A 26,930-nucleotide genomic window follows, 5' to 3' on the forward strand; every position below is an offset into this window, starting at 1 on the left:
GCCCCTTGCAGCCTTGCCGCGCGGCGTGCGCCCCGTCCGCCCCTCGCTCGCGTTGCGGGCATCCTGAGTCTGGGCCTTTTTCGCCAAATCGCTGCTCTGCCGCGCGCCTACGCAAGGGAAGATTCAAGGGCCCCTCCACTTCAGGGAGTGGAGCCCGCGCCTTGGCACGGATCAGCTGTGCGTCTCCCTTGGCCTACTGGCTCTTCTCCTTGTGTCTATAGCTAGCCGGACGCATCTTGACTTTTATCTTCTCATCTTTCCTGGCGCCTCCAGACGCATTTCCTGGTCCCTCAAGGCAGCGGTGCCTGGGGAGTGCACTTTGCACAGACAGGGAAACCGAGGCACTCAGCGGTCTCCAATGGAGACGCTCTAATCACATTCCACGTCCAGCTAGCGCTATGAAGAGCTGCCTCTAACGCGGAAGGCCTCCCAGTCTTCCTCGACAGGAAGCAGTATTTGCATATCTAAGGAGAACAAGATTCAGCAATGTGCTCCGGGAGCAAGTGCAGGCATGGAACGGTCTGGGCTGGAGGGGGACAGACGTTCAGAGGCGGCTGCCGGTTTTCTGTAGTGTCACGTAAGTGGGTCTCCACGTCATCTTCACCTCAGCTTCCCACAGCCTTCTTGGGAGAGGGGCTTCTCATTCTAGTGGGAGTTCAGGGCCCAGACCCGAGTCACAAGCTATTTTTATGCTTTCCACATCCATAAGGGGAAACCGTGAAGGCTTCTGGCATTTTCTAATATTCAGACGTGGTCCAGAAGAGATAACAGCCAAGCTTTACAGCGCAAGAAACCCAAGGCCACAATGCAAGTGAACTTGTTTCATCCTTAACTGCTGATGAGGATAGTCTATTGCGTGCAAGCCTCGCACTTAGCTTGTCCTTGTGAGCACAGGTCTAATAATAAGCTCACTCCCTTTCTTCAAGACCTTGGATGGCTCCCCATTGCCTCTTGGCTAAAGCACTTTTGTTCATTCAATGATTCACTCAGCAAATATTTATTGAGTACCTACTGTGCTCCAGGTCCTATCGCTAGGGCTTTGACAATGAATGAATCGCCAGTTCTGGCTTGCAAGGAGTTCACAATTTAGTGGGAGAGCACAGCCAAGTAAACATTTCCAACACAATGTCTTGTGTCCTCTGATAAGGGAGAGCATGAGGTTTTGGGGGAACCTGGAGTGGCATCCAACCCATCTTGGAGGGGCAAGGAAGGCTTTCCCCCAGAGGAGGTGTCTTAAGCAAGACCCAAAGGACCATTAGAGTCTGCCAAAAGGAAAGTAGATGGAGGGGAGGGACAAGCAGTATTCTAGAAGGAATTGTAGTGCAGTCAGGAATCAAGAGCGTGTTAGTTACTGGGGCTGTCAGGAATTTGAGAGGAGTGTCTAAAATTGAGGTTGAATGATTGAACAGGAACAGGATCAGGAAGGGCCTTTAATTCCATGCTTATGTATTTGGATTTGTCATTAAGACAGTGAGAACCCATAGGGTGCAAATCTGGAGTCAGAACAGTCAAGTAAAAATCTCAGCAGCACTTACTAGCTCTATAACCTTAGGAAAAGTATTAATCTCTCTGAGCTTCAGTTTTCTTATCTGTGAAATGTTGATAATAAAAAAATACCTCCCTAATAGAACTGGTGTAAGGATTAACTGCCTGGGCCTGGTAAATCCCCAATAGTTTTATTGGGGGGTTGGAAAGCTGGGACGTATATTAGTTTTCTATTGCTGTGTAACAAATTATCACAAACTTAGTGACTTAAAACAACACCCATCTATTACTCTACTGTTCTGTAGATCACAAGTCCAAGTTGGCATGGCTGCTGCATACTTTGCTCAGGATGTCCCAGGCAAAAGGCAAGGTATAGGCTGGTTCAAGTTCCTGTCTGAAGGCTCTGGGGGAATACCCACTTCCAAATCCATTCAGGTTGTTTGCATGATCTGGTTCCTCTCAGTTGTAGGTCTGAGGTCCCCATTCTCCTGTTGGCTGTCCTCCAGGGTCACTCTCAGCTCCTACAGGACTCTCTCAGATCCTTTCTATAGGATATCCACCCCCCTCCCTGCAACTTAAAAGTCAGCAACCACATGTCAAATCCATCCAGTCCTCCTTTGCTTTTAATCAATCTACCATCCTCTTCTGCCACTAGCTAGAGAAAACTCTCTGCTTTTAAAAGTGCTTGATTAGTCAAACCCACCTGGATAATTTCTCTGTCTTAAGGTTGACTGATTAATAACCTTAACTATATCTGAAAAACCCCTTTTGCTGTGTACTGTAATATAATCATCAAAGTCGCCCCCAGGGAGATGGAGATTATGGGGCTGTCTTAGAATTCTGCCTACCATAGGGCATAACATGAACAGATTTTGATTTTTTAAAGATCAGTCTGTTTGCATTGAGGACAATGGGTGGGGGTGGGGGGTGAGAGGCAAGAAAGCCTTTTAGAAGACTATCACATTCATTCGAGGAAGAGATGATGACCTATGCTGAGAATAGTGGGGGTGAGAAGACTGGACACAATTGACAGCTATCAAGGAGGTGGGAGAGGCAGGATGTGGTGATAGATTGACGAAGGATTTCTTTCTCCCTAGAATGGCGTCAAAGGTCTCTTGCAATCTGGACCAGCCCACTTCTCCAACTTCTCACTTACATGTGGGCTATCCCTTCTTCCTTTCCTCTCACATAGGATTGCTAGCTTTGTAGTCAACTGCCATCCCTGCTGGATTCTAAGCTCCACAAGGGTAGGGATCATATATCTGTTTTGCTCACTTTTGAATCCTTTACATTTAGTGCAATCCCTACCACATTCTAGGTTTACTCAGTAGCTGTCGAATACATTGATGAATCAATGAAGGAATCCTACATTTTAGCAAGCCAACACCTCATCCAGCCAGAAGAACTCCTGCATCTTATGTATCCACACTTTTGTACATGCTTTTCCCACAATTAAGATTCCTCTTAAACAACTGGAGAACTTCTACTCACTCTTCAGAAGCTCAGATACAGGTCACCTGCTCTGGGAGTCCTTTCTTTCCTCCTCCAGAAAGAACTGGTTCCCCGCTCTTCTTCTGCGTCTATTAATGCAGAGATTACATTGTGCTGTGATGCGTTTTTTATGTCTGTTTACTCCCACAAGAATAGAGCTTTTCAAAAGAAAAAAGATTGTCCTATTTACAGTTTAGTCCTTAGTGCCTAGGGTGCCTGGCACATGGCAGGTTCTCCATCTTCTCCTATGTTTTAAGGAACACCCAGATAAATAATGTCTAAGATATTGTGCTACCCTCAAGATAACTTCTTTCTAGAAGCAGACAAATACATGGAATCCCTGTTGTAGTAATGATATATATGAAATTTGTGTCGGACTAATTAAAGGATAGAGTGATTGTATGGGTGCTAGGAAGGATGCAGAAGGCAGGCTTCAACAAATGCGGAGGAGGGGTTGAGAGCATTCTTGGTGGGAGAAGATACATTAGTTATAATGCTAAAATGAGTATGCATGTGGTCATGTACCAGTGTTTCAGAGTGTGTGTTTTGGAGTTACCCTGCCTCATTTCAAATACCAGCTATAAGCTTTCCAACCCTCAGTCTTCTCACCAGGAACAAAGTATAATAGTGGAACCTTCCTTATAGAGTTGTCATTACATGAAATGAAATAATGCACAATATATAAAAGATCTAGCACAGTGTCTGGCACATAAAACATGCTCAATAAAACCCAGCTAACATTGTCAAGAAATTGTATTAAGTACCTACTGCATGCTATGTCCTGGGCTATGTGTTGAGGATCCGTGAAATAACTGGACAGACATGGTCCCTGACCTTAGAGATGTCACGGCCAGGATTAGTGTGGTTTAGCAATGGATTTCTTAAGTTAGGCTAGGCTGTAGTAACAAACAGGGCCAAATGTGTATAGTGGCTCAAAAGTAACAAAGGTTTATTTTTCACTCAGATAATAGTCAAAAGAAGATGTCCTGGTTGGGAGGTGACCTTATTCCAGATAAAGATACAGAAACCCTGGTTCCTTCCATCTCGTGACTCCAAAATCCTCTAGACTTCATCATCATGTACATAGAGCCAGAGGAAGAGGAGAGAGTAAGGAGGGTCACACCCTCTTCTTCAAGGCGTTGGCTGGAAATTGAGCTCATACCCCTTTGACTAGAACCCAGTCATGGCCACTGGTAATGGCAAGGAAGCTAGAAACTGCAATGAGTGCCTCAGAAGAGGAAATGGGTTATCATGAACAGCTAGCTGCCTACCATAAAAATATTTATTTGAAAAGTAAGACAAGAGGCATAGAAAGAAGTTCCAAAAGTATAGGAATTGCAAACTGGTGGCCTACCAGCCAAATCTTGCTGCCTTAGACAGAATATACTCTTTCTGTTTAGCCACAAAAACAACACTCTATTTAACATATGTCCCAATTCACATATATTCATGACTCACCTGAGTCCTGTAATCATTTGAGTTGTGACTCTTGCTTCCATACATCCTCCCAGGGTTATCTCATTCACTCCCAGGAATTTTATACAATTGATATGCCATGGCTCCCACATCTATTCCAGAATTCTCCAAATATGCATATCCAACAGCTTGCTGGGTAGTTCCACTTGAGTATCCGCCAAACATCCAAACCTTTGCCAAATAGATAAAGTTGAACCAATCATTTCTCCCCAAGCCTGTTCTGCCTCTTGGAATGTCTGTTTCAGAAAATGGTCCCATCATTCACCAAGCAAGACCTGAAACTTGAGGATCACCCTTGTTCATCACCATCCACCTCCTTTCCCCACAGGATGTTGAAGTTCTGTGAGGGCAGAGGGTTTTGCGTGCTTTTTTTCCTACTTAACCTCCAGTACCTGAGACATCAATTCTCACACAGTAGACAATAAGTATTCATAGAGTGAATTAATTAATGAACGCATGCATTGCCTTAACTTAGGCCCTCATTTATTTTTAACCTGGATCTTGCACTTTCCTTCAAACTAGTTTCCTTGCCTCAAATCCTGCCTCTCCCCCATACTCTCTACTGCATATGTTTGATGACTCCATTATCTTCAGAATCCATTTCAAGTTCTCAGCAGGACCTATATGTCTCTGTAGGATCTAAGGTCTGCTTGACTCTCAGCCTGTACACTGCAGCCACATCCTCAATCACACAGTTCCCTCTGACCTCTGGCTAATTGCTGCCCACCTTCCAAGTTTCCGCTTAACTTCACCTCCTCCTAAAAGTCTTCTTTGGCAGCAACATCCTCTCCAGGAAAGAATCCAAACAAAACTGCTTTAGGAAGATTAGTCTACATCAGTAGGTGGGATCAATTGAAGTTATAATACACTTGTGTTAGGAGAACAAAGGATGGGGGAGGGTGAAGGATGTACTAAAAATTCAGACTGGTTGCTTAATCACTTTCATATAAATAGAGAAGATGCCTTTCAGCACATCATAGATCTTTTGCAGTCTTAATCCTTAGGGCTGCTCTGTCCAATACAGTAGCCACTAGGCAAATGGGGCTGTTGAATACTTGAAATGTGGCTCTCTGAATTGATATGGGCTTTGAGCAGAAATACACAGCAAATGTCAAAGACTTCATACAAAAAAAGGAATGTAAAATATGTTATTAATATGTAATCTTGATTACATGTTGAAGTGATACTATTTTGGATATATTGGGTTAAATCATTAAAATTAGTTTACCTATTTCTTTTTACTTATTTTTTAGTGTGGCTACTAGAAGTCTTAAAATACTTATGCAGCTTGAGTTATATTTCCATTACACAGTGCTGCCGGTGGGAAGGCCCAGTAAGTTGTAGCAGATCATTTGAACCTTCTCAAGTGTGGACTTACCCTAAATATCCTAAGATAATAAATCCATCTGGGTTTTGGCTATCTCCAAAGAAAGTCATTCCATACCTTTTCTGGATTTGTGGTTTAAATGTTTCTGTTTGATGATGGCCCTCAAAAGCTTCTTGCTACAGCCTAAGCCAGTCCCCTTAGGCTGCCTAAGAATCATAGTCCTGAGGACCACCCTGCAGCTGAATCCAATGAAAGTTAAAGTATAAATGGTTGCTCCCCAGACAGGATGTCAGTTGACTTGCTCATGCAGCAGCCCTGAGCCTGATAGAAGGTACGTAGATTCATGCTGTGCCCTGGCCAGAAGAATACATGGGCTTCATGATAGAAAAAATATGTTTATGACCTGGGGATAGAGGAGGCATTCATAGACAGAACATATATTACAATTCATAAAAGAAAAGCTCAATAGTATATGATCATATCAAAATTAGAAACTTCTATTTGAAAACACACACACACACACACACAGAGAGAGAGAGAGAGAGAGAGAGAAATACACTATAATGTTAAGATGTCAAGTAATCCAGGAGAAAATAGATCCTAAAAGGTTAAGATTCAGGATGAATAAAGAACTCCAAAAATTTAGCAAGAAAAAAAAGCTATGCAACACTATGGAAAACTGGTAAAAAGTAGATAAAAGAAGAAACATAAATAGCCAACAAACATATAAAATAATGCCCAACCTCACCAGTAATCAGGAAAATGCAAATTTAAGTGAAAGATCATGCTCTTTTTTGCCAGCAGATTGGCAACTGTTTTTTAAATTGATGGTATATCAATATTGGCCAAGAAAACAGGCGAAATATCCTCTCAGACACCACTGGTGTAAATACATGTATCTATTTTGGAGACAATTCTACTAAAAAATAAAACTGGGCATACCTGCATACCATGAAGCGATCCAACTTCATGGAATCTACTTTAGAAAGACACGTGTGCACAAAGAGGTGTGTATGGGGTGTTCACTACATTTGTTTTAGCAAACAATGAGAATAATCAAAATGTCCACCAATAAGAGAATGACTGAGTAAGCTGGGGATACTCAAAGCTTGGAAGCTTCAGCAGCAGTTAAATCAAGTGAAGTAGACTGACATGTACAGGTAATAACAAATCCTCCAGAGGTATTGTTCAGTGCAAAAGGCAAGTTGCAGAGTGATGTATATGATGTGGTTCCATTTCTACTTTAAAAACACATACATAGAACATGGGTACATATGCATAAAATCACTCCATAGGTTTTCCAGGGGTACAGATGTGCGTGCATAACACAAGGTCTTTAAAATATTCAGTAAACCTAAAGCAGTGAATCCTCCTAGAAGAATGTGGACATTTACAGAAGGAGAGACAAAGAGGAATTTAACTCCATCTTGGATGAATTTGCAAGAGGAATTGAGTCACATGTTACTTCATTATGCAATTACAACGTGTAACTTTTTAAAAGTGAAAGGGCTTGGGTTGGGATCCCTAAATCTTGGTTCTCCCTTAGACCAGCGGCCCCCATTTTTGACATCAGGGACTGGTTTCATGGAAGACAATTTTTCAATGAACTGGGTGGAGGGGTGGTCCCAGATGCTTCAAGCGTGTTACATTTATTGTGCACTTTATTTCTATTATTATTTCATTGTAACATATAATAAAATAATTATACAACTCACCATGATGTGGAATCAGTGGGAGTGCTGAGTTTGTTTTCCTGCAACTAGACAGTTCCATCTGGGGGTGACAGGAGGCAGTGACAAATCATCTGGCATTAGATTCTCATAAGGAGCACGCAAGCTAGGTCCCTCGCATGTGCAGTTCATTATAGGGTTCACACTCCCATGAGAATCTAAAGCCATCACTGATCTGATGGGAGGTAGAGCTCAGCTTCAGTCACCCACCTGCTGCTCACCTCCTGCCATGTGGCCCAGTTCCTAACAGGCCGTAGACCCATATCAGTCCGCAGCCCGGGGATTGGAGACCCCTGCTCTAGACCTTTCATTTACCTGCCTGTGTCTCTTTTCTGTGGACCAAGCCCCAGGGTAACATTTGCAAATCTCTGTTCCCTGTACCCTGGTGGAACTTAAGTAATCCACTACTGTATCCCAAGGGGTTATGAAGATTAAGGAGGAATCTAATGGGGCATCTGGTTCAAAGTATGTGCTTTACACTGGATTCTTTCTTTCTCTTCCAGATAAGATTTTTAGAAGACAGCAGTTTTTACCGTGGTGGCAGAGCCCTCTGCTAAAATCCTCATAATGGATCTCAAAGGTGGCATGTCATTCGACCCAATGGTTTTTTTAGTCATTTATCTTCCTAACACCTATGAGAGGTAAGACGTAGCTCCCTTACCCATGAGCAAACTGAGGCCAAGGAAAAGGAATTGGCCAGTTTCCCAGCTCACAAAGCTCCGAGGGAGCTGGTGTTTTGTTTGGAACTTCTGCCTGTCCAATCTGTCAGTCACGGTTCATGGCCACCATGGAACACCCAACACAGGAACTTCCGCCCTTAATTATATTGAGCCCTGAAAAAGTGTGACTAAAACCTACTGTCTGAATCAGATCCTTGTAATGATTAACCCCAGAAAATGGATCTGCAAAATGTATTTACAGAAACATGCAGCTGCTCTCAAACACACTGGAGGAAATTTGGGAACTGCTGCTCTTGTCCAAGGGCACTAACCCATCCCTGATGAGACTGAGCTCCAGGCTGGGGCAGAGATGCTGGGCTGTCATACTCAGAGACATGGCTTCTCAAAGTGAGGTCAAGAGGTCACCTATCCAGAAGTGCCTGTGGTGCTTATTAAAATGCAGATTCCTGGGTCTCATCCTAGAACTAGTAAATCAGAATCCCCGGGAGTGGTCCAGGAATCTGCATTTAAAGCAGGGAGATTCTTATGCACACTAAAGGTTGGCCCTAACTATGAGGAGGGAAGAACCAGAGACAAGAATGCTCATAGCACAAATGCTCTTTAGCCATCTTGACCCCATAGATGGCAGTGATACATATATCATATGTGTACACAAGAGGATAATGCCAACATACGACAGGTGAGAAAGAGTTGCCCCTGGGAGGAAGGAGAAAGAAACACAGGGCAGAGTAGAGAAGGAGCTACTCAGTCATTATCGTCCTTAGAATCTTGTAACTTTGGTGGAAGCATAGGTTACTAAGATGATAATGCAGAAATGTTTACGTAAGAGAGTCTAAGGTAGCAGTGACTTCAGTCTCCTGAAAGACATTCTGCAAGATATTTAGCATTCTTAGTATTTTTTTTTTTTTTTTTTTGAGAGGGAGTCTCGCTCTGTCACCCAGGCTGGAGTGCAGTGGCGCAATCTCAGCTCACTGCAACCTCTGCCTCCTGGGTTCAAGTGATTCTCACTGCCTCAGCCCCCCAAGTAGTTGGGATTACAGGCATGCACCACCACACTCAGCTAATTTTTTTTTTTTTTAAGTAGAGACAGGGTTTCACCATGTTGGCCAGCCTGGTCTCAAACTCCAGGGCGCAAGTGATCTGCCCGCCTCAGCCTCCCAAAGTGCTGGGATTACAGGCATGAGCCATGTCTTTGTTTCAGCAAAACCAACCTAGTCCCTGATTCACAAATCATCCTGGGAGTGTATAGCACTTACAGCCAGAAAGAAGTCTCTGGAGCAAAAAGCATTACATATTCAATGGTCTATGACATCACCATTGAAGACTCTGTCAAAAGGGGTTTTGTTTGATTAATTTTCATTATCTGTTGTTACCCAACTAATGAAAGGTGATACTATTAATGAGTGTGTGAACGAGACAGTGTCTTCGTTACCACCTCTGAAGCATTCTCAGCTTTTTCAGGGACGAATAGCCCTGACCCAAAGTGTGTCTTTTCTTCATTGTAGGGAGATAGAAACTCTGTCTCTCCAAGTACTCCAACACCAGTTATTGTGTGTCACAACCAGAACACAATATGAGGCTTGTGCTTGAGTTATTGCTGTTTTATGTGCCAAAAAAAATGCTAGCTTTCTTTTTTCACTGAAGTTGGTAAGAGTTGGAAGACGTTTTAATACCACATTTATTGGTTTGAAAGCATGATTGTTTTAGTAGCTGGTGCAAACTTCAAGGAACACATAACTCCCTTTAAGAAATTTTGTTTCTAAGAAATTACATTTGACTAAATTTGGAAGCTTTAATGCAAATAACTTTCAAACAATGAAACCATATTCACAAGGAGATGCTTTTATTTTCTCCACTGAGGAAGAAATGGAGACATGTTTCCTATTGTCGTTATGTCCATCTGGACAGAAAAGAAAGTCTGTGGGCTAGACAAGTGAAAATCGGTTACATCTGGGTAGCCCAGCAGTCTCTCCCTGACTGCTGAAGAAGCTCCTCTTTGTTTCATTCCTGAAGCACCGTGTTGTTTTCTTGGACCCGTGCATCAAGTTAAACCTGAGTTAGACTATGGATCCCTTACACTTGATTTTATGATTGTAAGACTTACACAAATGCAAGCCTACAACACAATCGCACTCTTATTTGCTTACATCTCCATGAACAGGAAAGAAGCCACTTGATCTTATAAAAGTTCTGCCTGGTTGCTTTCTCTTTTATACCTATTGTTAAGCTATAAAATGAAATCACCAAATTATCAATCTGCGAGTATTTGCTACTTCACAATATATATTTAAGAATTTTACAAAACAAAACTGTGCCATAAAAAGTATTTCATCCATATGATCTTGCAATTCCACTTCTAAGAATGCATATACCCAAAAGAATTGAAGGCAAGATCTCAGAGATATTTGTATACCTGTGTTCATAGCAGATTATCTACAACAGCTAAAGGTGGAAGCAACCCAAGCGCCCATCCATGTATGAATGGATAAATACAACGTGGTATATACAAACAATGAATTGTCATTCAGCCTTCAAAAGGAAGGATCTTCTGGGCTAGTGGCTCAAGCCTGTAATCTTAGCACTTTGGGAGGCCGATAGAAGTGGATTGCCTGAAGTCAGGAGTTCAAGACCAGCCTGACCAACGTGGTGAAACCCTGTCTCTACTAAAAATACCAAAAAAAAAAAAAAAAAATAGCCAGGTGTGGTGGCAGGCACCTGTAATCCCAGCTACTCAGGTGGCTAAGGCCAGAGAATCGCTTGAACCTGGAAGGTGGAGGTTGCAGCAAGCCAAGATTGCACCACTGCACTTTAGTCTGGGTGACAGAGCAAGACTCTGCCTCAAAAAAAAAAAAAAAAGAAAGACAGAAAGAAAAAAATGAAAGAGGGAGATTCTGACACATGCTGTAACATGTATGAACCTTGAGGACATTATGGTAAGTGAAATAACCCATTCAAAAATAGACAAAATCTATATGACTCTACTTATATGAGATATCTAGATGAAATTCAAGAGACAGAAAGTAGAATGATGGTAATCGGGGCTGGAGGGAAGGAGGAATGTTACTGTTTAATGGCATAAAGTTTCAGTTTTGTGAGGTGAAAAGAGTTCTAGAGATGGACTGTGGTATTGGTTGCACAGCAATGTAAACATACTTAATGCCATTGAAAGTGTCACTTAAAAAATAGTTAAGATGGTAAGTTTTATGTTATTTGTATTTTACCATAATTTAAAATAATAATTTTTGAAAGTATTTCAAATTTTATGCCAAAGTTCTTATTAAGGGAACTTTCAATTTTTTCAAAAAAGTTTAAAATGCTTTCCACCTAACTTTCAAAGTAAATACAATATTTAATTAATTCCCTGGGACTTTCAGAAAACCAAACTTCTGATCACTGTTTATTTGAAGAAAGACTTCCTTTTTCTCTCTCCTTTCACATAATTTTTCCCTAGTGCTGTATGCTAGTCAGCTTTGTTAGCTATTTGTGCTAGTCTGTGGCTTTATTGCTCTGGTCTTTATCAGAAACTTAGGTAAATATTTGCAACTTGACAAATGATGCTTGGATACTTAAAAAGGATATTCTTAATAAAATTAATGTTCTACTTAGTTCACAAAGCTGTACACAGGATAAATAGCACAAAGCCTGCCAAAGTGCCTGGAGACAGTAGACATGAACACATGTTGTCTTAGTAGATATTTGCTTATCAAGCAATAGCAAACAATAGAGCTGGAGGGACCCAAAGAGAGCCTAATCCCTGTCCTCTAAAGCACTAGGTTTCTAAGCAGATCATTTAAAAGTGAGAGAAGACATGGCTATAAACCCCCATTTCTGTATCAGCTAGTAAAGCATTTGCACGTATTTATATATTGGGACTCTGTTCACCCCAAAAAAGATTTAAATCCCATTGACCATGAAAATTGGTTGCTTATGACTTCAAACTATACTACAGGGCTACAGTAACCAAAATGGCATGGCATTGGTACATAAACAGACACACAGACCAATGGAACAGAATAGAGAATCCAGAAGTAAGACTGCACACCTACAACTATCTGATCTTTGACAAACCTAATGAAAACAAGCAATGGAGAAAGGTTCAACAAATGGTGCTGGGATAACTGGATACCCATATACAAAAGATTTAAACTGGACCTTTTCCTTAACCATATACAAAAATTACTTCAAGGTGGATTAAGGACTTAAACGTAAAACTCAAAACTATAAAAACCTGGAAGACAACCTAGGCAATACCATTCAGGACATAGACACAGACAAAGATTTCATGACAAAAATGCCAAAACCATTGCAACAAAAGCAAAAATTGACAAATGGAACCTAATTAAACTAAAGAGCTTCTGCACAGCAAAAGAAATTATCAACAGAGTAAACAGACAACCTACAGAATGGGAGAAATTTTTTGCAAGCTCTGCATTGACAAAGGTCTAATATCTAGCATCTATAAAGAACTTAAACAAACTTGCAAGAAAAAAACAAATCACCCTATCAAAAAGTGGGCAAAGGACAGGACATGAACAGACACTTTTCAAAAGAAGACATACATGTGGCCCACAATCATATGAAAAAAGCTCAGCATCACTGATCATTAGAGAAATGCAAATCAAGCCACAATGAGATAACATCTCACACCAGTCAGAATGGCTATTATGAAAAAGTCCAAAAATGACAGATGCTGGTGAGGTTGTGGAGAAAAGGGAACACTTATACACTGTTGGTGGGAGTGTAAATTAGTTCAACCATTGTGGAAGACAGTGTGGTGATTCTTCAAAGACCTAAATATAGAAATACCATTCAACTCAGCAATCCCATTACTGGGTAATATACCCAAAGGAATATAAATCATTCTATCATAAAGACGTGTGTGTGCATGTTCACTGAAGCACTATTCACAATAGCAAAGACATGGAATTGACCTAAATGCCCATCAGTGGTAGACTGGATGAAGAAAATGTGGTACATACACACTATGGAGTACTATGCAGTCATAAAAAAGAACAAGATCATGTACTTTGCAGGGGCATTGACGGAGCTGGAGGCCATATCCTTAGCAAGCTAATTCAGGAACAGAAAACCAAATATTACATGTTCTCACTTATAAGTGGGAGTCAAATGATGAGAACACATAGAGGGAAACAACACATACTGAGGCCTACTGGAGGGTAGAGGGTGGGAGGAGGGAGAGGATCAGGAAAAAGAACTAATGGGTACTGGGCTTAAATAACTGGGTGATGAAATAATCTGTACAACAAACCCCCATGACATGAGTTTACCTATATAACAAACCTGCACATATACCCTTGAACTTAAAATAAAAATTTTAAAAAAGAAAGAAAGAAAATGGGTTGCTCGACTCTGCACCTTTCCTTCTCTCCTTCTCACTTCCCAACCGTCCTAATTTTGTATGGGAATCCATGCATTTATGGAGAATCCACCTTCAGCAATGGGAATGAACCTATCACCACATGACCTAGGGTGGATCAATCATCACATTCTATCCCCGACCCAGTGATTGGTTCAGGGATGGACATGTGACCTAAGAAGGTGTGGTTAGAGTAAACTTTGGGACTTCTGCTGATAACATTGGCAAAAAAGTTTTTTTTTTTTTTTTTTTTTTTTTTTTTTTTTTTTTAATGAATGAGGGCATGTAACCTCACAGAACAGCTGGAAGCCATTTTGCAACCAGGGAGATCTGCCAAAGTCTCCTTAGTGAAGAAACACTGAGATAGCAGAGCCAGGAAATAGTGAGGGGAATGTTGGTCCCTGATCAAGTTGTTTGAGCTAGCCCTGAAGTTTTTTGAATCTCTGTGGGCTTTTCAATTACATGAGCTAGTAATTTCCCTTTATTACTTAAGCCAATATGAACCAGCTTTTCTGTCACTTAGAACCAAAAACATTCTGCTTACACCAGTGATCCATGTCAAACACTTCCTTCACTTTACAGAAGAAAAGACTAAGTCTTGCACATGCTACGTGACTAGTTAGGAGGAATTGCCTTCCCAGTTCCAGGCCTTTCTCCTTTTACTATTCTAGCCACTTGTGATGGGTTTGGTAACAATGAGTAAAATGTGCATTATCCTTATTTCTAACCACAGATTGGATATGTTCGGAAATATTAAAACTGATTTTCCTCAAGTGTATCTTCTGGCAATTAATGTCATTGCTTTATAGCCACTCTCTGTACTATGGGCCCTCGTGATTTATTAGAAAAAACAAAGGATCAAATAGTTAGAGAAGGTGTAAGGATCTCATTTAAGAATTTTTATTTAATTACAGCTAGTTTACCAGCAACTTAGGCTCAACCATGTATGCTGCTTTGCTATTTTCTTTGAAACTTGTCATGCACTTTCATTTCTTGGTAATCACCCTTCATTACCATTTCTTATATTTCAAAAACACAGCCTCACCACACTGTATTCTTACCTTTGGTGCCTCCCTCTACAGCTAGAATTTCCAGTTTCTGTGGGCTTTTCCTCTGTAAACTCTAAAAATTCTTCCATTTTTATCTATACATAGTATTTCCCCCACTCTAATGGATCTTATCTATCCCCGACCCTAAAATTACGTAACAAAATGCTCGTCACATCTTCAAGGAAATGTCCCACAGCGGGAGAAAAGAGAAAGGAACCTGTGTTTATTGTGCTAGGAAGATACTAGATACTTTACAGACATTAACTCATTTAATTTTCACAACCACACCATGGTAAGTAGGTAGTAGTATCTCAGTCTAAAAATAAGGAAACTGAGGTTGGGTGAGTCATAGGGTTGAATTCCAAACATAGGTGTGTACAGTTCTAAAGATACTTTCTTCCACTGCTTCTGTTGGACAATAGGTTTTGCCCCTGTTGTACTGGCTCCAAAGGATAGTGACCACTTGGATCTCATGTTGAGAAGACTGAAGCCTCATCCGGGTTGACAGGGAAAGACAAAAGAGATGTCTTGCCGAAGCTTGCCAAAGGGGAAAGTGGGAATCCACACACCACTTATTTCACATTTCTTCAGGCCTTTGCCTCAGGCAGTTCTAGGGGTTTCCCTGGAGAAGGACAGGTGCACCAGGGAGTCTGGCTATAAAATTTGTACACTAGAATCTGTTGGCAGATTCTGTTGCTTAAAGTTGAGTTTGCATTCGTACTTTATATCTGGAGAAATGGGAAGTCAGGGAGTTAACCACTGTCTATTGGGAGGTGATTCATGAATCAGAGCAGGTGAGAATGTCAGGCTCTGAAATGACCAGCAGACTTGTGTATGGAATGTGCTGGGGCAGCATAACTGCATTCTTTCTCAGAGCAATGTTGACACACTTAAATTTGTGAATAAGGCCTTCTTGTTTTGTTTAGGAAGAACCAGTTCGCATGCTGGTATCTAGTCTGACTCCTAGGGGCTATTTGTCAAAGCATACAGTGTGGTATATAAACAAGCAGTGAGAAATCATCAGTGTTCTCTCTCTGAAGAGAGAGACACCAGGAAAGAGAGAGGGTAGCAAGTTAACAGGCATGGAAAGCTGCCGCTTTGCAGATGGGTTCATCAGGCATAAACCTTAGCTGGATGTTAGACAGTACCAGAAGTTGCATGGGGACTTGTCTGATGGTTGCAAAGATATTGGTCCTCATGTGGGATTATTTGAGATATTCAGAAGGGAAGAGGCTGAATCTGGTTACAAAAGGTGTTCCTTAAATACGTAATGAATGAATGAATAATTCAATGGAAATTGGGGCAAATTAAGGATTCAGTAGACGTGAGCTGTATTTGTCTCATGTCCTCATCTGATGAACATCTGCCATATTCAGTTGTCTGGGGAGGACTCTTTTAGTGTAGCAACCAAGGAGGCAGATTTGGGGTTCATTTAGAGATGGGGTATTTGGGTTTGGGGGGAAGCCAGCATATGAATGATGGGCTTCACCAGAAGACAAAGGGCACTTGTCTAAGGATGGATGCTGAGGGTGGACCTGGGAGGCTGAGCAGGTAAAACTCTTCCATTGGAGCAGACTGTGGGTTTATCTGGGTTTAAGAAAAGGAGATCATTCTCAAGAATGAATAACAGTGGATTTTAGACTTTGAAATTAACAAATCAAAGACACCAGATCTCTGTGAACTTAGTATGATCTCTAGATTCTGAAGCTCCAATTCTCAGCCCTGGCTGCACCCTAGAATCCCCTGGGAGCTTTTCAACCCTACCATTGCCAGGGTTTCTCCCCCAGAGATTTGGATTCAAGCAGTTCAGAGTGAGGTCTTGGAATCAATATTTTCAAAAAGACCTCCAAGTGACTCTAAGAACGTCACTGCAGTTGCGACTCTCCACTCTAGACATAACTCAATGCAGGCAAATTTTCAGGATACCATGGCTAGACCATGACATGTCCAAGAACCTCAAGAGAGACATTTTAGGATTATTGATTCACACTGTGTGCAATCTTGGTTTCTCACTAGCCCCTGTTCTTAAAGCCTGGCAGATTCCCAGGTGACTTCCATCCATGAGAGTGTCCCTAGAAGGGCCACTGGGAAACACACTTATGGAGAGTTTGGATTATGATCCCAAAAGACATATTCCTGAACGCCATCATCCCCGAGGTTGAAATCCTGAAAGACCAAACTTTCTAAAGACTAAACCCCTAAAATCCTGAAAATCACAATCATAGGATAGTTGCATCATGTTAGGTGAAACTATTACCTTGTTGCGGTCTACGTTTGGAAATTAAGTATGGTTTAAGGAGATGCATATAGGTGCCAGGTTGACAGGGATGGATTTGTTGACTTAATTTGAGGTGTCAACTTGACTGATTAAGGAATGCCTGAAACCCTGGTAAAGCATTACTTTGGGTGCATGTGAAGGTGTTTCCAGAGGACTGAGTAGACTTGGTGAGGAAGATCTCCCCTTGATATTGGTGGACACCATTCAGTTGGCCAAGGAACTGGAGATAACAAATATAGAAGGCCAATTGGTCTCTCTCTGAGAGCTGAGACAGACTTTTCTTCTGCTGCCTTGGACATCAGAACTCCAGGCTCACCAGCCTTTGCACTCCAGTACTTAACACCAGTGGCCCCCTGGGTCCTGAGGACTTTTGGCCTCAGAGTAACACCATGGGCTGCCCTGGTTCTCAATATAAAAATATTGAAACCTCCTCAATAAATGAAGGTATTTCCTTTTTGTATATCTGCATTTGTGTAAGAAAAAATTTCTTGAGATCTTGCCTTTTTGGGCAACTGCATATGCAGTTGTGATCTATAGAGGTTTTTGATTGATCTTGTCGAAAGACAGGTTGTCGGTCATGGTATTTCAGATGACTGCAGTTATAAAGCTAGGTGCACACAACTACCAACCATAATGATATGCGTTTATACACTTTGTTTTTGGCCTGTTGCCTTATGAATACAGTTCTTCTGCTTGTAATTGTTATAACCATGTGACTTGTTAGAATAGCTGAGTGCTTATGTTTGCAAAGATATATATGTTATTATTACCTATTTTACTGTGTAAATTGGCCTCTGAAGTGCTCTGTCATGTTTTTATATGGTTTTCAAATAAATCTCCCTTTAAAAATGTAAATAAATGTTTGGCCGGGCGCGGTGGCTCAAGCCTGTAATCCCAGCACTTTGGGAGGCCGAGACGGGCGGATCACGAGGTCGGGAGATTGAGACCATCCTGGCTAACACGGTGAAACCCCGTCTCTACTAAAAAAAAAAATACAAAAAACTAGCCGGGCGAGGTGGCGGGCACCTGTAGTCCCAGCTACTCGGGAGGCTGAGGCAGGAGAATGGCGGGAACCCGGGAGGCGGAGCTTGCAGTGAGCTGAGATCCGGCCACAGCACTCCAGCCTGGGCGACAGAGCGAGACTCCGCCTCAAAAAAAAAAAAAAAAAAAAAAAGTAAATAAATGTTTTAAAGATAATTTCTTCTTATTTTTCCAGAATTATACTTTTGGGGTTTTGATCTTTCAGGATTTCAATATTTGGGATGGGTCTTTCAAGATTATGATCGACCCCCTACATGGAACCATTCTGGGGAAACTATGACCAAGAATAAAATCTCAGAAGCCTGGGATTTTGACGTTGGAGGCAAAGGAAAATCACATCAGAGGGCCCTGCTCAGTGGAAAGAGCGCTAGGCCAGGTGCTGGAAGTCCTGACTTTCACTCATGACTGCAGCTGCCCCACTGTGATCCTGGGGAGGTGACCTCACCACTGTGGGTTTGAGTACTGTCATCTCTTCACTTCCATGTCCTTCCACTACTGTGACTGTGAGCCTAACTCTATTTCTTTTTTGTTTGTTTGTTTGTTTTTGTTTGAGACGGAGTCTCATTCTGTCGCCCAGGCTGGAGTGCAGCAGTGCGATGTCGGCTCACTGCAACCTCCGCCTCTTGGGTTCAAGCAATTCTCCTGCCTCAGCCTCCTGAGTAGCTGGGACTACAGGTGCACACCACCACACCTGGCTAATTTTTGTGTTTTTAGTAGAGACAGGATTTCACCATGTTGGCCAGGCTAGTCTTGAATTCCTGACTTCAGGTGATCCACCTCGCCTTTGGCCCCCCACAGTGCTGGGATTATAGGCGTGAGCCACTGCACCCGGCCACCTAACTCTATTTCTAACAGCCCTGCCAGTTGGAGATTTCTCTAGGCCACTGGAGTTTCTGGCTTTGGGGGACAGGGAGGGAAGGAAGGGGAAGCTGTGTTATTAGAAGAAAGTAAAAAAAGTAAGCATAAATTATTTGAGCTTTTAAGAGACATTGACAAGGTACTATACTGAGGGTATTAAAAGCACTAAAATTTATTTGGCTCTGGATAGAGAAGCTACTGAAATTGAAGAAGAAAAGATGGGACTGAATGAGCACTCCTTGGGTTGGAGGAAAAAACAACATTATCATTATATAATCATCATCATAATAATGATAATGGGCATTTGTGTAGCACTTGGCAGTTTACAAGGTACTTTTATATAATAATAATTACTGCTATATGATACATTACAGTAACAAATACTTTTTAGGGCTTTACCCCATGCCACTGTAAAAGTTGGTATTAGTGGAAGATGTAAATGGACTATCTACATGATTGTTAAGGAACTAAGAGGGGTGGAGGTTCAATACCAGCAGTTGGACAGCAAACGTCTTAGAAGACCAGGCACATCTTCAGCCACACCCTTGGGTTCAACCTTGTGGTCTCCTGGTTGGGGTCAGGAGCAGAAGTGGGGCCGTGGCCTCCACTTCCCTTCCTGGGTAATGTGCCTTTCTTTCATCACCATGGAGTCCTTGCCTTTGTTTTGTTTCTCCTTGTCATTTATTTACATTAACATGCAGTGGTTTTGTCCTTTCTCTTCCCGACTGTCACTTTCCTCACCTAGATGGAGAAGAACCTCACCTAGCACACTAGTCTGTATCAGGCTTAAATGAGGTGATATATGTAAAAAGGTTTTGAGATATTAAAAAGCACAGTTCAAAAAGACCTGAAAGCATGTAAGCTGTTATGATTTGGGGGCTTAGCAGGACCAGGAATTTGATCTCATTGCCTCCAGGTTGTATTGTGACCCTCTAGGGTCCCTCCTCCCTGTCACACAGCCCTCTATGGGCACATTGATCCCAGGATTTCCAGAGTACATCAGGGCTGAGCCGACCTTATGGCCACTCCTGGATCGTCTCTGATATGGTTTGGCTCTGCGTCCCTACCCAAATCTCATCTTGAATTATAATCCCCATGTGTTAGGGAGGAACCTGGTGGGAGGTGTCTCAATCATGGTGCAGTTTGCCCCATGCTGTTCTCGTGATGATGAGTGAGTTCTCATGAGATCTGATGGCTTAAAAGTGTTGCACTTCCCACCTCACTCTCTCTCCTGCTGCATTGTGAAGAAACTGCTTGGTTCCCTTTCACCCTCTACCATGATTGTAAGTTTCCTGAGGCCTCCCCAACCATGCGGAACTGTGAGTTAATTAAACCTCCTTTCTTTATAAACTACCCCGTATCAGGTAGTTTGTTTTTTTTTGTTTTTTTTTTGAGACAGAGTCTCACTCTGTTGCCCAGGCTGGAGTGCAGCGGCGCGATCTCAGTGTACTGCAACCTCCGCCTTCTGAGTTCAAGTGATTCTCCTGCCTCAGCCTCCCAAGGAGCTGGGATTACAGGCGCCTGCCACCACGCCCAGCTAATTTTTGTATTTTTAGTAGAGATGGGGTTTCACCAGTTTGGCCAGGCTGGTCTCCAATTCCTGACCTCAGGTGGTCCACCTGCCTCAGCCTCCCAAAGTAATGAGATTACAGGCATAAGCCAACATGACTGGCCCTCAGGTAGACCTTTATAGCTGTGTGAAAACGGACTAATACGGTCTCCCTGGTTTCCCACAGTTTTCTTCCGTTTCATTGCTCTGCCCTTGTCTCACCTGAGTTGGGTATTTCCTCAGAGAATATTAAATATTTTTGCTGTCAATCTAGAATTGCAATTAGAAAGATAAGTTGGCAGCCAAAAGAAAAGAAACTTCATGTATTATAAAGCCTAATATTAAATGAATTTTTTGAACATTTGGTAAAGTTTATATCTTGTCTGGCTTCTTTGTTCCTTTCTCAAAACAATGATTTTCTCTTTCAAATATCTTATTCTCTGTTAAATTTTCATTTACAACTCAAAATGTGGCTTTTCTTCCTAGTCTGAGAGTCCTGACATCATCTTAACTAGGGAGTCTGTGGTTATTTGTAGCCAAGGACTAATGATCAACAACAACAAAATGTCAGAAATACTTAGAAGATGAAACAGATTATTAAATTCTATTTTGTTACTAGAATGTCCATAAATTAATCTACCACCAATTTTAGCCATACATTGAAAGTCGGTAACCTTGTCAAATCCATGTAACTGAGTTTTCCAGAGAAAAAGATAGTGTTTAATAAATCAATCACTGTTATTTATTTATTTATTTTAGGCCAGATGCAGTGCCTCAAGCCTGTAATCCCAGCACTTTGGGAGGCCAAGGAGGGAGGATTGCTTGAGGTAAGGAGTTCGAGACCAGCCTGGGCAATACAGAGAAAAAAAGACAAAAGACACAAAATCCGAAAAGTAATTGTGTTCATTTCCAGATGACAGTCACAGTATCTGTCTCTGGGTGATGTGATTATCAGTCTTGTCTGAACATTTAATTAAAGTCCCATCTGAATGTTCTGTGATCTAGAGGCTAAATTTTAATTTTGTATACAATGTTTATATCAATAGTATTTACCTTAGTGAAAAATAAGAAACAAATCAAGTATGAGGCAATGAAAAACAGGACATTGGCTCATACAGACCTGGTTTAGATCAAATAGCACCACAGATATTAAACTTGAGTGTGTGTCTTCAATACTGTAAACCTCAGCTCTTGAATGTGCAAATTGGAGTCACAATTCCTATCTCACAGAGAAATTGAAGAGTATTCTGCTGAATGGAATTATGCCTGTGAAGTACTTAAGAAAGTCCTCAGTCAAGGGTAGCTTTGGCTGGCTAGTAAAGTTGCTGGTCGAAGAATGTCAAAAGAGCTTCCCAGACAAGGGGATTCTTGAGCCCCTCAGCAGGTGTGGAAATGAAGAAAGCACTTTTAACCCAGTTGACCGTCCCCATCTTCCTCCAGACTTTCTTCATTTGGCCTTTGATGTTTTGCTCTACTAAAGACTATATGTTAAAGTTAAGTTAACCACCACCAATGCGTAAATAAATTGTAAATCATAAATAATTGTATGATAAATACAATAAATATTTATCGTAAATAATTGTAAATCATAAGGAAAGGAAGAAATAAAAAGAAGGCATAAGTATGTGTGTAATAATACATGTGTAAATAACACGTAAGGAAAAAACCATGCATAGTTTTTAACAGTCCTTGTTTCTGTAACTGATCACCAGCAAAGTTGATATTTATAACTTCCTTCCTCCGCTACTCTTTCCACATTTCCTTCCTTTGTCCTCTGCCAGGACGTCAGCTGTTGTGGGTTCTTTACCTGGCAGAATGATCACAGCTTTCACTTCTAAAGGGTTGGGGTCTTTCGGATTCTGCCTGTTTTTCCGTTAAGTATTACTGTTGGACATGGAAGTACTAACAGGCATCCCTAAGCATCCCCTGGGTTCCAGACAGTCCTCCATGCCCTCCTTGTATGACAGCAATCCAATTTCTCCTTGGTAATCAAAACTAACCACCCCAGCAGGTAGAATAACTTCCTTCTTTGCCTTTTAATTTAGTGGCCTGAGGAGGCCATAATGTTTCAGTTGAATGGGTTGTGTCCCCTGGTGGAAGCATTCTTCCTTTGGGTACTCAGACCACCAAGACATCAGAACAAAGTTCTATAAGTGAGTTATTAGGTCAATAAGTGAGAGGAGCCATTTCTGCTTTTACCCCTTGATACTTGGACCTCTGCATTTTGTCTATGGGTAAAACAGCAACATACATCATATGCTGATTCAAAGTGTATACTGCATCCTGTAAAACAGCACCCTGAATTTTCACAGCATTGTCTCTCAGCTGGTGCCACGAATAGGTCTTCAGCGGGCTGTTCCATTCCACCATTCTATCTGGCCCACTGCTTCTTACAAGATTAAGAGAGCAGATCCCATGGGTATGGGTGAGACCCATTGCCTCACTTATTTTGCTGTGAAACGTGTTCCTTGATCAGAAGTAGTGTTAAGAAAACCATGATGGTCAATAATGTATTTTGCAATTTCATGGAACTGAGACAATAACCTAGTATAGGGCATAATTTGCATCATCTGGAAGGGATTAGCACCCCTAGGCATGAAAGGACAAGGGGAAGAAAGATTGTTTCTGGGCCAAGTAAGAGCTAGAGACTCAGAGGAGGTACCTCCCTCCCACCAACCCTGGCAGGAGCTATGGCTACCAGGGACACAAATATTGCCTGAGACATGGCACGGAAGCAGAGAGGAATCAAGAAAGAAGAAATACTTCAATCTCCTTCTCCTGCTGCCCTTTGATCTCTAGCTAGTGCCTCACTTTGTCTGAACCCAAAGGGAACCAGCGGGCAAAAAAGCTGTGGTGATGCTTCAGAGGGGCCAGGCTCCTAGAGCACAGAGTAGAGCAAAGGAAGGCAGGGAGTGGACATGGGTAGGGGTGGGGACCAACCTGCGAAAGAATTATTCAGGCAAATGAGATCTGGAAGGACTTCCTGGTAACTGTGAAGTCCTAAGTAGAAAACTGAAGGGGTTAGGGTTTCAATTAATATGCTCATTTCTTCTTTGTTGGAAAGTGGACTGGAGCCAGGAGTGAATGACTGGCTGCACAGTTAATGTGGAAACCAAAGATCTGAAGGGGCCCTGTCACCCTTTGGACAAACACCTGCAGACGGGCGTGCATGTCTCCCTAGGACAAGGGACATGACTGGGAGTGATGTGCCAATCTGCAGTAAGGTGATCGCATTCTAGGAATAAAACTAAATTTAAACAATATTTACATTGGCAACTTGTCATTTTCGAAAGGGCTCAAGATCCAGAGTCAGAAATTTCTGTAATAAATAAGGAGCCTTATGTTTCCAAGATGGAGAAGGGATGGTGAGAAAGGTAATACCTACTTTGCAGGAATGGCAGAGGGATGACATGAACATACTCTGACATGAAGCTAGTACTCAAGAATTGGTGGTTGTTAGTAATAAAACTGCATTTCAAGCAAAGTGAAGACATATCCAGATAAAATACAAAAATGATGATATGAAGCAACACTAGGGTTCTAAAGGGCTATGTCTCTGTTTTCTTTATCTCAGCATCATTGGCACTGAGCCTAGGCCCTAACAAGGAGCAACCACTCACAGCTGACAAATGAATGAAAATGACACAAAAACAATTCCAATGGGGATGAGGCCCCAAGGTCTGAAGCAGATGACCACATGTGGGATGGAGTTAACAAACAAGCTAAACTTGGAGTGTTAATTTAAGGATGCAAATATGATCTCATTCACATCTTTGGGATCTGGAGGAATGGGATTGAAGCTTAATATCATTAGGGAAGTCTGAGATTGTGCACAGAAAAACAGTTCATGAAGGAGATGGACATAGAGGCCATATATTTGAAGGTCTAAACACTTGTGAATCTAAGAGTGAGTACCCAGGTGGAGAGTAATGTAAGATAAGAACATTATAGGACTGTATGGGAGCACCCCTGGGGCCACTGGCCCAGGGAGTCTGTGAACTGTTATCAACATAGTAATTGCTAGCATTTATTAAATGCTCACTACCTGCCAAGTGCTTAATGTAAATCATGTTTTTAGGTTCAACATCAACCCCGTCAGGTCAATCCTATCATTCAGATTTTACAGATGTGGAAATCAGGGCTCAGAGAGGTTAAGTAACTTACCTGTGGTCCGCCAGCAAATAAGTGATGGAACCAAAATTTGAGCCCGGGTCTTGTGAATTTTGAGTGATGATCCTGGCCTCTTGGTATTCACACCACGTGGTCTCCCACCCCATTGTTTGTTGGACCAATCGAACATGGTAAAATTGACAACATGGCACTTCTAAATCTAGGTCCTGAAAGACATGATGGTTCCTGCCTGTCTCTCTTGGGTCACTCTCTCTGGGGAAGATGACTGCCCTGTCATGAGAAAAGTCCTAATTGGTAAGGGACTTGCTTCCAGCCCACAGCCAAGCAAGGAACTGAGGTCTCTTGCTAAGCCACATTAGTGAGCTTAGAATTGGATCCTCTAGTACCAGTCAAGCCTTTAGATGACTGCAGTTCCTGCTGTTATTCCACTTAAAACTTCATGGGATACTGTAAGCCAGCACCACCAGCTAAACCACTCCCAAATTCCGGACCTACAGAAACTGTGAGCTAATAAATGTTTGTTGTTTTAAGCCACTAAATTTTTATGTAACTCATTAAATTGAAATAGATAAGCAATACAATATTACAATAGCAACACAATCCCAGAAGCCTAATGTGTTTCTCAAAGTTCCAAAGTTTCTAATCTGGGCCTTGAAGGCTGAATAGGAGCTCATCTAGAAAGAAGAGCAAAGGACATAATTGCAACAACTAGAGACTGCAGTTCAGCATTTGAGACCCTTTAAATAGAGTGCTTCAGCTGTGAGAAGAGTATCTGCAGGACGCAGAAAGAAACGAGTAGACAGGTGTTGCTTATGTCATGTTAAGATGTTTGGACCCTGTACTGTAGGTAATAAGGAGCTGCTGACCAACATAATAATAAGCCAAGACAGTGAAGAGGATAGACTTAAAAAAAAAAAAAACCCATATAAAAGCACAGAGATGAATGCTTGTTAGGAGGCTGATGGCACTAGTGGGAGATGTTGAAAGTGTGGATAGGGATGGTAGGGGCAGAGAGGAGGGGGACAATACATGGAATAGAATGGGCAGAAATACAGTGGGTTCAACACAGAGCAGAAGCCAGGCACAGTGGCTCAGGCCTGTAGTTCCAGCGCTTTGGGAGGCCGAGATGGGAGGATTGCTGGAGCCCAGGAGTTTAAAACCATCTTAGGCAACATAGTGAGACCCTGTCTTTACAAAAAAAGAAAAAATTAGCTGGGTGTGGTGGCACACACCTGTAGTCCCAGCTACTTGGGAGGCTGAGGCAGGAGGATCACTTGAGCCCAGGGAGTTGAGGCTGCAGTGAGCTGTGACAGAGCCAATGCACTCCACCTGGGTGACAGAGACCCTGTCTCAAAACAAAACAAGCAAAACAAAACACAGAGGGCGTGGGGAAGACATGTGAGAGAGACAACAGAGACAGGGACAGACAGAGGTGTGGCAGAGATCGAGAGAAGTCCTTCACAAGGGACACTGATTTGTTGGTATTTTTATTCTCAAACTGTAGACCAAGACCTGGAATTAACACATCGAAAGATTCTATGAGGAAATCCATTTAAAAACAGGATCCACTTTTTTCTTTTCTGCACAGGGAGAAAGTTTAAGCTCTCCTCACTATGAGTTTTCAAGTATAAAAGACTTTTTCTTCCACGATGTTAGAACAACTGTGGACTGCTGTGACCAGGACACCAGGGAAGCTTGCAGCATGAGAACTCCAGGTTGCATTCATGCTTGGCACCCCAAAGGCTGCCAGCCAGAGAGGAGGAGGAGCAATCACTCCTGCAGTTTCTGAACACTACACAGACGCCAGGTGGCTTCTCCAGGAGAACAGCCCTCTGAGGAGGCAGGAAGAGGAGGCTTCTCTTTCAGCATCTGGAGCTGTTGAGATCTCTGGGCAGATTAAGCTCTCTCTAATGGTTGGGCTCCAACCTGGCACACTCAGCGGAGAGGGATCCACTCATCCGTCATCAACATAATGTGGTCCTCCCTGCACTTCACAGCATCCTCTTGCTATTGAAAAGGCTTTTTTGCCTTCTCAAGTTTCTTTGTCAACAGTCTACAGGAAGAAGCTCAGGCTACCACCGGCAGAGGTGAATGCAAGCTCACGTTTTATTTCTGACTGCTTAATCACTGCCTCGATCACTGCTCAAGCTCTGCCTTTGTTTCCAAAGGTTACATGTGGGAAAACTTCTTTTTCTATGCTGAAATTAATAGGGAGGCTAAGATGAGTCCACTGATAGGCAGACCCTTAAAACTCACATAGAGAAAGAACTTTGCTGAAGTGTGTGTGAGTGAACCACTAAGGAATCAGATAGTGTGATGGCAGTTATCAGTGCAGGTTAAGACATTTCTACAAATATTTCAACACCTCTATATACTCACTCCTCCCTCCCTGAGTCAACAGACTCAGCTACCAAGAGAGGAAGCTCAAAAAAAAAAAAAAAAAAAAAAAAAAAAAAAA

At 42.1% G+C, this 26,930-nt stretch overlaps 1 long non-coding RNA gene across 2 annotated transcripts; it reads left to right on the forward strand.

The window, feature by feature from the left end:
* On the forward strand, window positions 1-26,930 carry LOC123568748 (uncharacterized). 2 transcript variants are annotated; one of them, XR_006692249.3, is made up of 4 exons: window positions 1-577; window positions 8,013-8,150; window positions 21,101-21,168; window positions 26,061-26,930. It is a non-coding gene; the product is annotated as an uncharacterized lncRNA (long non-coding RNA). The 2 variants fall into 2 exon arrangements; XR_012423388.1 differs by lacking the exons at window positions 21,101-21,168; window positions 26,061-26,930 and adding an exon at window positions 9,695-10,883.

This window comes from Macaca fascicularis, chromosome 14 (genome assembly GCF_037993035.2).
Source record: "Macaca fascicularis isolate 582-1 chromosome 14, T2T-MFA8v1.1".
Taxonomy (NCBI): domain Eukaryota; kingdom Metazoa; phylum Chordata; class Mammalia; order Primates; family Cercopithecidae; genus Macaca; species Macaca fascicularis.